Source organism: Petaurus breviceps, unplaced genomic scaffold (assembly GCF_028583685.1).
Source record: "Petaurus breviceps papuanus isolate PSGF00001 unplaced genomic scaffold, PetGlider_PUasm1.0 178, whole genome shotgun sequence".
Classification (NCBI taxonomy): Eukaryota; Metazoa; Chordata; class Mammalia; order Diprotodontia; family Petauridae; genus Petaurus; species Petaurus breviceps.
The window spans coordinates 25,226,096-25,240,684 of record NW_027185777.1 but is presented as its reverse complement, the minus strand read 5'-3'; positions in this window follow the sequence as shown (position 1 = coordinate 25,240,684).

Below are 14,589 nucleotides of genomic sequence, written 5' to 3'. Positions count from 1 at the left end.
TATTTAATATTAGAATTTAAAACAGATAAATTTTGGTGTCAGCTAGGTGGCACAGTGAATAGAGCACCAACCCTGAAGTCAGAGGGACCTGAGTTCAAATCCAGCCTCAGGCATTTAACACTAGCCATGTGACCTTGGGCAACTCACTTAACCCCAATTACCCTCACTTCACCTCTCCAAAAAACAAAACAAATTTTAAAAAACAGATAAAATTTTAAGATATTTATGAGTTCACTTAAATAAAAATAATTTCATTACATGTTAACATAAAGAAAGTATTTTTTAGAAAAAACAACTATATTTGACAAAACAAAAAATGTTGAGTAGAGTCGTATCATTTGACATGTTTGCAAATCTCTTTATTGTCTGGCTTAATAGAAGGTAGTTGGATTCTTCTGCATTTGAACTGTTCTGATATGTTGTCTTTGTTGAATTATGGGAAGAAAACCCAACCTCACATAGATATGTAGTTGGAAAGGGGAAGAATACAGTGTTGTAATAGTCTTTTCAGATAATTATTGATATTCTCCTTTGTACACCACCAAAACTCAACAGGTGGCAGTCTCTTAGTTGTTGGTTCCAGCATTTAGTAGAACCTGAAACCAGATCAATGAACTTTACTTCTTCTGTTGCATTAAAACCTATTGACCTGTTCATAGTTTGAGTGGGTCTTTTACTCATGTATGGTTTTGTAACATCATGCATTGATCATTTGGAGAATACCTGTTTAACTGAGTTATGTAGATCTTCAAAATTTTGACATTTTTAAAAAAATACCATTCATTAAGACTACCACTGCTCTCATGAAAGAAGTCTTTGAGTATGGGGAAGCTGTCTATCCATCCATGGTGGCTGATCAAAATTCTCATTTTTACTTAAAAGCTTGAATTTTATCACTGGGAACAAATACCTGTTGTTTTCCTCTGACAGGATCACTTTGTTCATTTTCGAGAAAATGTCTGCCAAATTACCTGTCTGAATAGCCATGGTTTGTCTGTCAGTCTTTCAAGTAAAAAATGGCATCCCATGGGAAAAAAGTGGCTAGTTCAGCTGGCATCACAAACAATCCCACTGAGACTCTTTCTTGAGACAACTCCCATACTCTGAAGCTGCAGAAGTGCTTTTATGCTTACTTCCTATTCATCAGATTTATATTCAAGGGGCAAGATGTTTCATTAAGGACATTCTTAAGTGAAACTGACTTTTTTCTTTTTTAACTGAGACTGTGTGGTGAAGAATACAGCCACTTTTAGTACCATTAGTACCTCTGCCTTGATTCATGCTAAGGCACAAATGCTTTTAACCACCATTGCTTTTGCATGATCATTGAAAATGTCAGTGCAGTTGTTCCAGGATAAGCCACGAGATTCAAAAAGGTTATTTAATACTTTGAATATTTCAGTACCATTAGTGATTGTGCCAGATATTTACATTAAAAAAAAATCTTCAATGGTTAATTGGTTCTGATACTAGACAAATGCAATCAAAATAGCAAACCCAGCCAGGTCTATAGACATGTCCACTTGGAAGGCAAAAATGTAATTTCCCAAATGAGATATTAATTCGCTCTTCATTTTTGGAGCCAAATTTTCAATCCACAGGTCATATATCCTCTTGTAAACTCCACTGAGGGAAAGAGACAAATAATGTCATAGTTTTATTATGAAAATAGGTTTGGCCTTGTATATCCCCAGAAAGATTCTTGGGACCTCCAGGCATCTTATGGCCCACACTTCAAGAGCTGCCAAGTAAGGTGATACTGACAGGAAAGTAAGGTATTTTAATCATACATAATTTGGGGGGGGAGGTGGCTCTTAAATGAGGTGATCTCATGAAAATTCATACATGGCTGTATTGAATCTTTAAGTTGTAAGGGTCACAGTACCTCTAGCACAATTGATACCTGAGCAGGAATTCCTTCTTCATCATCCCTAAAAGTTGTCTTCCAACTTCTATCTGAAGACTTCCAGATACCAGGAAGTCACTACCTTCCAGGGTATCCCACTCAGCTCTTGGAAAGCTCTTAATGTTAGGAAGATTTTCCTTCTCTCAAGCCAAAATCTTATTTCAGCCAGATCTGCTTTATTCATATCTTCACAGTGAGTGCCACTGGGCTGTTGTTTTAAAGAGTTAAGCTGTAGAGTTCTGGATCCTGGCTTTGAGCTGGTCTAAGCCAAGGTCTTCACGTAAAGCAGAAGTAGCTGAGATCCCTCGCCTGAGTGCAGAGCTTCATTTCGCCAAACTGATCAGACATAGAGGAGAGAGTAGCATTTGCTTGAAATATTTCCTCCTGGTTTTGACTTCATTTGAAGCTTAATTTATCAACAGGCAGACTTTCCTTTGCTCGACAAGGTGTGTAGTGCATTCCACAAGCCTGTGGCTGGATGGCAAATGTAGAACCAGAAAAGAAGGAGAAATGCTTGCTCAAAGAGGGAAAAACCAGGGACTCTCTGAGAATCTGCAGCCATCGTCACATACCAGGCAGGACACGTAGTGACATTTACACTTGACAAGTAGAGTGAAGAGATCAAGCTGAAAAAAAAAAATGGAATGTGATGCTGTCTCTCAGAGACTGTTCACCTTCCATCTAGAGAAGTTTTAGTGTGTGTTTTAAAGACCTTGAATAGGAAGAAAAAGGCATCAAGATAATCATAAGCCTCCTCAGATCTGCCCTTGCCAAAGACCCTGTGGAGCTGTTGGTCAGAACAACCAGTGAGAAACGATGTTGTTTGCATATCTAACCCTCCACCCCCACAAGGGCTTGCTGCCACTGAAACGGAATCTAACTTTGAAGCTCAAAAAAAAGAGAGGATGAAAGATTCTCACTTTATTTTCCATTTTCCTCTAGATTTCTGACCAGAGAGAGGAGATGAAATGCCAAATTACCATGTGAAAGACTGTTCTCCTGATATTTTCAGTTTCCCAAGGGGGGAAAGAAACAAACCCTTCTTTCCACAGTTCATAAAACATTGAACTTGGTGTCATGAACCAAGGAAGTTTGGATAAGCATCTAAACTTTTCAGTGCTGGATGAATTAAATGATGGATGTAAAAGTCCTGTGAAAAGTATAAAGGACTCTGCTGTAGCTCCTGTGGCCTCTCCCCCATCCCATCCCTCACTACTTGGGGTCACTAGATTCCCACCTGGAGAGTGGTACTCTGTACTATTGCCTGTTGGGAATATGAATTTAGGCAGATCAAGTCAGTTCCCTTAGCATCTGACTTTGTACCCTGGTTCTGTGGTCGGTGTTTTCCCTCTCAACCGTGACCAAATCCCCCAATCTACAGGCCCTGTCTTGTTGCCCCTATACGTGATTTGCCTTGGAACCTTGTTCTTCCTTCTCTTTTCCTTACATTTGCCAATTTGCCCAGGGATAGGAGCCCTATCCATACCCCAGTCTCTGGGGCTCTGTCCCCATTAGATGCTGCCAAAATGATTCACATCCAACTATCTTGTCACTGTGCTCCTCCCACTCGATTGCCCAGATCTTCATCAACCTTCTGTTGTCATCCTCCCTTGATACCCAAACCACCTGCCCAGACTTCCTGCTAGTATCTGTTGCTGGCAGCTTCCCAGATTGCCTGCCCTGCATCCATGGGGCTGTCTAGTCTCAGGGAAGCAGCTGGTCTGGCTCTGGCCCAGCTCTTGGCCACTGGGCCCTCATACTTAATATATATATACAAGGTGATATTGTTATTATTAACAATAGCAATTTATTTAAACCAAATTGAGCTTCCATTTGGGGAGTGTGGGTTTTTATAAATGACAGAATTTCGGAACTGGAAGGGACCTTAGAGGAAATCTAATGCATACCCAATGAAGAAAATTCCCTCAAAAGCATCTCCACTACAAGTAGTCACCTGGCCTTAGTTTTACAACCTCAAGAGAGCAGGAACCTATCACTTCCTCTGGCAGTTCATTCCACTTCTGGCAGCTGGAATTGTTCATTGTTTATGAGGAATATGTAAATTAGTCATAGTTAAGAGAATTTAGGTAGAGTATAAAAGAAGTACTTTTTGCTAGGGAAGATAAAAAGTTAGCATCTGGAGAATTTTATCTACCAAGAATCAAGATTCAAGTGACCATCAGGAAAGGCAATAACTCCCAGAGTCAATCACCCCAAGATCAAAAGGCCAAAGATCCATTTCTTATTTGGGAGGGAGGGGAGAGGAGAAGCTGATGCCCTGGAAAGCTGACAAACCCAACAGGAGGGTATCAATTGGTTCAGAGAAAGGAGAACAAAGTTAGTATTCTGTTGCTAGGCAACAAGATTTCTAGCCTGAGTTTCTTGCATGTCTTAAAAAGCTGGTGCAGTGTTTTGTTTTTACAAATATTTATTTATTTAGTGACTCAGAATGAACATATTCAGAATGGTATTAGTTAAGCCACAAGGAGCAAAAACATAAGTGATTTCAGGAAGATAAAAAGGTGAAAAGTTGACTACAAAAAAGATGAAGTAATGATTATTAATAATGTGCAGACATAAATAAACTATATCAGAGATGTGAGAAAGATGGCCCGTAATTAAGATTTGAAGTCTAAGTGACAAAGATGGGTTGTTTTAAAAAAGAAAAAAAAACACATGATGATAAATGGATTGAAAGATTGACAGTAAAGCAAATTACAACATGCCCTTTGGAAAAGTCCCTCCAGTATGTGCTTAAGGTTCAGCAAGATAGGAGTCTGACCCTTTCAGGTCATTGCTTCACAAACATTGGCGATTGGATCCTGCAGATTCAACCACCTCCCCCTGACTCCCACCAATACACACAGGGAAGGAAAAGGAGAGAAGCTTACTATGACCAGATAAGGAGAGACCTTTCCTTATGTGTGTAAATGTGTCTGAATAAACTAGCAGGAATTTGTGGCATTTGAGATGAAAGGACCCCTTTATCACTTGTCCAACAGAGATACTTCATCAATTTTCCTATATATGAAACTGTTTAAAGGTGAGCTATAGGGAGTTAAGAAAAACATATTCAGAACATGAGAAAGGGAGAGGATTTGATTAATTTACAGCAAGGGAGTGAACCAGTTCTCAGGGAAAACTATCTTTGATCAATGATATGAAGGAGCATCTTTCAAAACTCCCAGGTTCTAGCCCCTCGTAAAGTGAACAGAAAAAAGCTGATTCAGAGCATAGCTGAACTCATTTTTATTTTTTTTTAAAGCAGCTTGAGATAAGCATCAACCTGAATCAGTTACCTGTAGCTTCAACAAGTGAGTTATGTTCTTCATGATCCCTGTTTGGCATCAGTTACCAGCTCCATGAGACTGGATGGGAGCCACTCACAGACTGACACCTTGGCATGGTCACAGGCACCATTTGGGTAACACTGGTTCTCTTTGATGAGGAGGAAAGATACCTTTGGTTTGTTTGCATGGGGAACAGGGGTGATGGTGAGTCAGGGTTGAGTTCAAAGGTGGTCATTTCACAATCAGTAATAAGGCTGTGTTTGTCAGAAAGGGCACACATTTTCTTTTGGAACAAAGACCCAAATGGAAAAGGGACATTCTCAAAGGCAGATTTTGTTGTCAAAAGGGGAAAGAAGATCTTTCTTGGCATAGGCAATGTGTGAAGGGCTGCTGAGGTTCTAAACTTCTCAGGAGAAGTATGAATTGTTCTGGGGTTTTGTTTGTTTTGTTGTGGTTGTTTTTAAAGCTGAAGAGCAAGTGCCTGAGAGCATGGAGAGAGTTTTCATTTCATTTTGTCCAGGATGAATTCCCTGCTGATACCATGTGATGGCTAATAGTTTATCACAGCTTTACTTTTTGAACTCAAATGTCAATTTTGCTTGTCAGTCTTCCCTGGAGACATATTACACCCCACTTCCCTGCCCTGCCCTTAAATAGACAAACATAGATTTCGTATTGGACAGGATGTTTAATTCATTTTTATCATTAGGGGACTGTATGAGCTCTTATTGTGGTGGCAAAGAGTTGAAAATGAGGGGATGCCCATCAGTTGGGGAATGACTGAACAGGTTGTGGTATATGATTGTGTTTTTGTGCTCTAAGAAATGGTGAGAAGGATAGATTCAGAAAAAACTGGGAAGACTTATATAAAGTCATGCAAAATGAAGGGAGCAGAACCAGGAGAACATTGTACACAGTAACAGCAACAATATAAGGTCCCATGGTCATAGCCATTGTGTAAGACTTAGTAAGTGATCAAGACAGTGATCCAAAACAGTTCCAAAAGGACCCATGATGAAAAATGCTATTCACCTCCAGAGAGATAGCTGATAAATTCTGAATGCAAAGTGAAGCATACTTTTTTTTAAAACTTTCTCTATTTTTATGGCTTTATTTTGTTTGTATTTTACTTCTTAACATGACTAATATGGAAGTATGTTTTGCATGACTTCACATGTATAGTCAGTATCAAATTGCTTGCCTTCTCAGAGAGAAGAGGGAGGGTGTTTGGGACTAAAAAATTTTTTTAATGAGTGTTAAATTTTTTTTTACATTTAACTTGGAAATATTTAACAATATATATATATATATATATATATATATATATATTTAAAGGAGACACTGTATGTGCATACAAGGAGGCAGCAGAGAGAATACCTGACTTTGCATTGGAATTTGAGTCTTAGCCCTTTCACTTTGTCAGCTGTGAGACCTCAGGCCACTCACTTCACTTCTCTGCTTCCTTTTCTGTAAAATTAGGACAACAGGTGCATTTTCTACTTCATAGAATTGTTGGTAGGAACTAGCTTTGTAAATAGTGATGTGTCAGTAAATTCTTCAAACTTTGTCAGAGGACAACCCCCACCCACCCCAGCGATCACAAACCTTTATGACTTGATTGTCTTTAAGAATTTTTATAACCAACAAATCCCTTACCCTGTGACTACCCTGGCACTAAGTCTCCCCAAACTTAGGTCAGCTGGTCATCAGCTGTCACTGGACCCATATTTAAAGCCTTTCCAGGTTGGTAGGACTGACTACACATGATGCTCTGCCTGAGAGAGCCTTTGAAAACTCCAGGTCACTTCCAAGCTTCAGTGAGACAACAGAGTAGTGTCTTAGGGTTGGTAATTCAGAGGTGCTATTACTATTACAACACAAATTCGAGATGCTCTTCATTCCTTTTTATCAATTTGGAGTTGTTCTTTTTGACAAAAGATCATACAAACCTTTGGTACCTCAGGGTACAAAATCCAAGTGCCCACAGCCTCTCTCACCCTGGGGAGATGTGGAATCTCTCCATAGATAGCTGCTTTTCTCCATACTTTCATTCAACACAAGCCATCTACCTCCCTTAGCTTGCTGCCTATCTGGCTGCCCTTATGACTCCCTCAAGCAGCTTATTTTCTACATCAGGGAAACAAAATGTAGACAGATGAATATGAAGGTTTTTTTTGTTGTTATTCATTCTTGTTTTTGGCAAGGGTGGGGTCACTAGCAGCTATGGAGATCAGATTAGGATTTAGGGAGGAGGAACTGAGTCTTGAAGGAATCTGAGGACTGTAGGAAGTGAAATTTAGGAAGGCATACATTTTAGACATGGGGGACAGCCTGTTCAAAGTCACAATGACAAGAGGTCGAATGTTGTATACCAGGAACAAGTGGGTTAATTTGGCTGAAGCATAGCGTGCATGAAGAGCTATTTGAAGTTTTTTGGCAAGAAATAGGCTGCATTTCTTGAGTCTCCCTGTTATGTTTTCTGCTTGCTAAATGAACGGTTTCTGGTTTTTGTCTTATACATATCCAATTCTGTAAAGTTGTTTCTTAGACGGTGTCACTTTGATGTCAGTGTGTTCCCATTCACCCAACGATTTTGGCCCTCATGCTCTTTGGGGTGAGCAGAGGTAGCACCAATGAGAACGCCCAGGTTCCACCATCTACAACAAATCAAAGTCTATGTCAGTCTGCTGCGGCACAGAGTGTACAGTTGTTTTTCAGTCAAGTCCCACTCTTTGTTACCCCATTTGAGATTCTCTTGGCAAAGATACTGGAGTGGTTTGCCATTTCCTTCTCCAGCCCATTTTACAGATGAGGAAACTGAGGCAAACAGGCTCAAGTGACTTGCTTAAGGTCACATGGCTAGTCAATGTAAGAGGCCACATTTGAACTCAGGACGATGAATCTTCCTGATTCCAGGCCCAGCGCTCTGTTCACTGCACCACCCAACTGCCCCATGCCATGTAACCGTTCTACCCATATCACTCTGGCCAAACATCAGGCACTACAAACATACAGGTAAAATCCACAGAGACCCATACGAACCACTCTGGTTGCACTACCATGGAGACACATTGACTAGTTTTCCCGAGAGCTATACTCATCGTATTTCCCAGGTCAGTTTGTCAATGGAGCATGGTAGACAGAGCTCGTTTCCCTCCAGACGGTAAATTGCACGAGGCTACTGGTCTGTTCACTCTGAAGTCTGATTCCTGATGCCACACTGTGTCAGTGCATCCCAAAGGGTCTGTAGGCTGCCTTAATACAGTTTTCTATTTTGTCTAGCAGTGCATCCCCTGTCAGTATACTGCTGAGAGAGCATGAATCAGTGACAGCTTTTAGTTCCTTATCTCCAGTGAGGATCTGTGACTGTTTGCAGGGTTTCTCTGGTCCATAACCAAATATATTGATCCCACTCTTCTGGAGTCTGGTCTTAATATGGGTGTGGAAATGGAATTGACCATGAAGTGTAGAGCAAAATTGATTATTTTCTTTGGTTGGGAGGGAACAAGCTCACTTAAAGAGCTATTCTGAATAAAGATCACACTCACCAAAGAAAGTGCACAGTCACGGAAGAAAAAATAACTAAGCCCTTCTGAATTAATTGCAACATTTTTAAAGATACTCTTTGTTTTCTCAGAATGCAACTTTCCATCCAGGCCCGCCAGTGTTAGCTTTTAGTCAAACCTATTTTTTTTTTTATGTGTACAATTCAGTTTGATTAATGAAAGGAAGAGCTGTTATTTTTCAGAAGCATGAATACCAAGCTATCTTATCCTGCTTTTAAAAAGAAAAATCAAGGGAAAATTTACATAGACTGTGACTGATGCTCAATGAAATTCAACAACTACTTTGCTGCAAGGTACTGGGGATATAAAAAAACAATTAAATAATCTCTAACCTTAAGGAGGTTATATTCTTTTTGAGGGTAACAACATGGAACCCAGTAAGTAAAAGGAAAATATATACCAAAAAAAAAAAAAGTAAAAGAAGGGCACTAATAACCAGGGCAGGGGGCCGGGCCTGCAGAGGGCAGGGAGGCCTTGCACTGCAGATGACACCTGAGCTGTTCTCTAAAGAAACTAGCTTGGAATTAATTCTACTATTTCTGGGAGTGTGTTTCAGACATGGCCCATGTCTTTGCTTTCTGGTATTTGAAACCTTGGGGTTTTTATTTTATTTTGTTATGTTTTAATCAAGTGAATTTTAAGCTGCTCTCCCTTCTCTAGAATGCAATCTACATTTTGTAAAAATAGGAGCATTTCAGATAGAACTTTGTCATAATCTTTCAAACATCCCTTCCTACTTACAGATAATGCAGTGAAAGGGAGGCTAAAAGTCATTCTTTCAAATAGTATGAGTGCTTGAATAGGCCAGGCGAAATGTGTGATTAAATTTTATTTGGGCAACTCAGTCATTTTATTGTAGTTATTGTTATGGTTTAGAACTCACAGACATTTTCTCTTTTTAATCTAAGAAGACCTAGCAGATCTCTTTTTTCAAATAACCTCAGTTTTCCAGTGATAAGATGACTTTATCATGAGACAATGTAACCCAGAATGCCATTTCCCACCTCTTCCTCTATAATTTAGTTAGCTTCCAATGCCCTAACCCACTTGGCTGTCTCCTACAGAGAAATCTTACAACTTCTAGCATTCAGGATTCATTCCAGTATTTCTAGGGTCTGTTGGCAATCTCAAGCATTAGTCAGGGATTTAAAAATCAGTCCATCAGTCAACAAGCCTTTATTCTGCCTACTATATATGTCCATAGCTGTCCTAGGCACTGTGGATACAAATATAATAAGTAGTGTCTACATGCAGAGATCTACATTACTTTCTAGTGGGAGAGGCAACAGTTACATACTCACACATGCAGATAAGTATATTCAGTTACCATATCTATTATAATCAGGATTTAATTTTTTTTCTCTCTTTCCCTAAGGTATTTCATCGGTTTTGTAGGCTTAAAAGACATGGAAGGGGAATATAGAATAAGGTTCTAGGTTCTAGGGCTAGAAGAGAATTTGGAGATCATCTAGGCCATACTTCTAATTTTACAGATGAAGAAATTAAGTCTAAGAGATTAAGTGACTTGATCTGGGTCATATAGGTAGCGAGTAGCAACAAGTTGTGATTCAAACCCAGCTCCTTTAACTCCAGTGTTCTTGGAGTCAGTGAGTCAATAAACATTTATTAAGCACCTACTGTGTGCCAGGTTCTACACTAAATGCTGGGGATACAAATAAAAAAAAAATAAATGACAATATCTGTTCTCAAGGAGCTCCCAATCTAATGGGAAAGACAACATGCAAATAACTATAAAGAGAGAAGCTTTATATAGGATAATTCAGAGGTAATCAATAGAGGGAAAAATTATGATGTATTGGGATTGGGATAAGAATTATAAAAATGAAGATGGATTGGGAAAGGCTTCCTAGAAAAGCTGGGATCTGAAGGAAGCCAAAGAACCCAGGAGGCGGACAGGAGGGAGAACACCCCATGGATGGGGGATAGCCAGAGAAAATGCCTGGAGTTGAGGAGATAGCATCTTGTTTGAGGAATGACAAGGAGGCCAGAGTCACTGCATTGCAGGATACATGGAGGTAGGTAGAGTTAAGGTGTCAGAATTCTGGAAAGGCGGTAGTGGTGGGGATTGGGGGGACGGTGTTGAATGCTAAACAGAGCATCTAGATTTTTTTTTTTAATAGCCATACAACATTGTCCCACTAAATCAGAATTTGGATGCTCATTCCTTGCTGTGAAGTGGGGCTATGGCTCTGCTCCAGCTGGGTGTCAGAAAGTGACTCTGAGATGGAAGCTAAGACATCTGGAGTTAACATAGTCCATTATCAAGGCGAAACTGGGTACCACTTAATGGATTTATTTTATTACCTCTTCATCCTCGGCTCAGAAGAGCACACATCTTTTCCTTTTTTACCTTTTTACAACATGGCTCACCCTATAACTTGAAGTAGGAAATATTCAGGAACCAGGACAATTATTCCCTATTAGTCCCGGCCCTAATTGAGCCATAAACATGTCTCTTTCCTCCTTTCCCCTCACCTTGGGTTCCCTAATTTGAATTTTAGGCAGAAGTAGGAGTGGCATTTGGGATAAGGAGGAAGGAGAAAAGGAGGAAAAGAAGAGAAGGGAGAAAAAGGAAAGATGAATTCATGAGGGGAAGATGGGCTAGGGATTATAAAATATAAGTTCAGAAGTGGAGACAGTAGAAGGAAAAACCATTGAAAGAAGTGCCTCGATCCCTTTCTCTACTGGGTTTCCAATCCTACTGCCTTTACTTACTAGCTCTAGGACCATGGGCAAGTCATTCAATCTTTCAGAGGTTCTGTTTTTTTTTTATTTAAAATCAGAATAATAATACCCAAAACACCAACCCAGAAGGGGTTCTCTGAAGTACAGATGTGATAATGTATGTAAAGTACTTCAAAAATATAATAGCAATGTCAGCTAATAAAGAGCTGCTCCTTTGATGACCCCAAACTTCTCCCAGGAACAAAGACCCATTTTTGTAATACCAGTATTCTACCATGTTACTGTACGACTGTGAGTCACAGAACACTACAGTCTCTGAAGAATTTAAAAGTAGGTCTCATTCAGAGGGCAAAGGAAAAGCACATGATGATGTGAACACAGAGCTGGTTGCAATGCTTGGGAAATAAAGAAACATGAAAAAAAAATTGGAGTAAAGGATGTTATCCAAGAAGTCTATGAACTAAAAAGAAGATGGGCTAGTACTATGGCAAGAATGGAAAATAACCAGTGGACAGCCCAGGCTCCCCACTGCTATTCTATGATGTCAAGAGAAAATCAAGAGAACTCCCCCGAACACTAGATGGACCCCACCATATGGGAGATCACAGACACTTGTACAAGATCGGCAAACATGGACAGACTATAGTCTGAATCAAGAGAGGGAATATCCACATGCATGAGATCACAGATTCACTTGAACTTTTGAAAGAACTATTATGGTTATTATTTCATCAATCGGCTTCCTTTAACATTGGTGTCTACAATTCTAGTAACTGTTGATAATGACACTCCCTGTCCAAATCTTTGGTGCTCATAAGCCTACTCATTATTGATTAAAACTCAGTCAAACCCCCAAGGATCTAATTTCATCAGCATAAGGGACTCCTTCTGTGGAAACTCCCTCCTCCAGTGGGACTAACATCTCCTCTGTGATATAGTAAATCTGTCCTAGGGAATTACCTATTGCACATAGGGGTGAAATGACTTGTCGAGGGTTACATGGCTAGTTAGCTATCAAAGGCAGGGTTTGAACCCTTTTCTTCCTGTCTCCAAGTCCATCGCTTTATTACAATTAGGAAGGACTTAGGAACATTTAATTGTCAGAGGCAGGTTGGTATAGTGGAAAGAACCTTGGCCTGGGAATCCCAAACCTAGCCTGTTAGACTTACTAGACACATTTCTGTTGCACTCACTAGAAAAAATTCACCTTTAGACAAGTCTGCTTTAAACCTCAGTTCTCTCATCTGTAAAATGGATGTGATACCTGCTAGGTCTCCCTCACAGGGTTAGCTGTTAGGAAGATGGATCAAGATAATGTATGTGAATGTGTTTCGTGAACCATAAGGTGCTATCCGAAAGTAAGGTGATATTATAGCAGCTTAATCGCCAGACACAGCTGCACGCTGTTAATGAAACACAGACGGGAAGCTCATCTTATCCGAATAACAAATTATACACAGCCTACTTAACTGGGTGCCTGGATCTTGTGCTCTGAAAAGAACAACATGTAAATATCACTTGCAAATCTGTTCTTCCATGCATATCTCTGGAAACAGGTTATCTTGATGGCCCAGAGCCAGGGGGAGGGCTGCCCCATCCCACAGTGATGCTCTTTCTGGTGCAGGAGACTAGAAAGGTTAGAAGGGCTATGAGTTCCGTAATAACCCTCCGAAATTGTTGGGCAAATGTGTACTGGTTTCAGCTGTCAATCTGTGTTTAGAAATGTCACCAATAATTTGTACTCTGGAAGTGCTCAACTCATGGACCCCTAGTGCTAATTGGATCCACTGATTTCAGTTAAATCTTAGCTTGTCATCAGCTCAGTAGTAGGTAGGATATTGAAGGGCTAATGAACCCAGAGGTACCTTTAAATAGCCGCTCTCATTTCTTGGGGAGGGTTGTATTTGGCCAAAAATGTTTGAGATTTATGGGAATGATGTTTGTTCTTTAGAAAGGCCATCCTACCCTTTTAATTAGGAGTCAAGGGGCTTAAGGATAGTTTGGTTCATTTTATCTAGCAAAACATATCTCTGAAAGCTGAGCAGGAAGTTCTAGGCCACACATGGCCTCAAGGCCACAAGCTACCCATCCCACGTACAGGCAAACTGCTTTAGAAATGACAGTGAAAAGGGGTCTAAGACTTAACTTCCAAAGCCTGAAAGTGATTCCTCTTACTTCACCAACAACCACTAAAAAATAAGATCCGCTTTAGAAAGCAGTGAGCCGGTTACCTGTGCTGTATAGGACGGCTGCCTGGCTTGTTCCCCTTCAATAGCAATTGTCCCTTGGTTCTTTGTTTCAGAGCAGAATTCACTTCTAGTCCTGTGCTGTTTCACAGTGGGAGCTTCCTATATCTTAAAGCTGCCACAGTATATGTGTGTGTGTGTGTGTGTGAGACAGACACACACACATACCACACAGACAGACAGACATTGATGGACTGATGAGAGGAAAGGAGAGGAGAGAAAGGGAGGGGTGGGTTTGGGAGAACTCGCTGCATCCCTCAGGGGCAACAGGAATACATTTTGGATGAACTCCAACATGTATTGTTGTTCTCAATTCCCAGAAACAAAGCTGCTACCATTTTTCCCTTCGCAGGACTCACATAGGAGTTGTTTATAGTGGTGATGGACAGACCTGTCACAGAGACTTTGCCCCACCCCACCCCCTTTGTAGGGCAGCAGAAGGGAGATACTTAATGACCCAAAGTTGGGGTCTTTGTTAGAATATCCTCCCCGCATGCATGTTGGAAAACACATAGGCTCTATTTGTTTGCTTGTTTGGCTGGATGGAAAGCCCAGGTTCCCATCTCAGAGTATGCATGCCTCCAGGGGGCATAAGAAGCTTGTCAATGGGTGCAGGTAATATTTGGTAAATAAATAATATTATCCTACTGAAATTAAATAAATTTCTTTATTATTTTTTCTTATGTGTATATGCATGGAAAACACTAGAATGTATTTCCTTTCATACTGAATGGGGGCACAAGAAAGTTAGTTGAAAGTTGAGATTCAGAGAAGGAAAAGTGTCATGAAGTCTTGATGAAGTGTGAGGCTCAATCTCAACACAATCATACACACACACACACACACACACACACACACACACACACACACACACA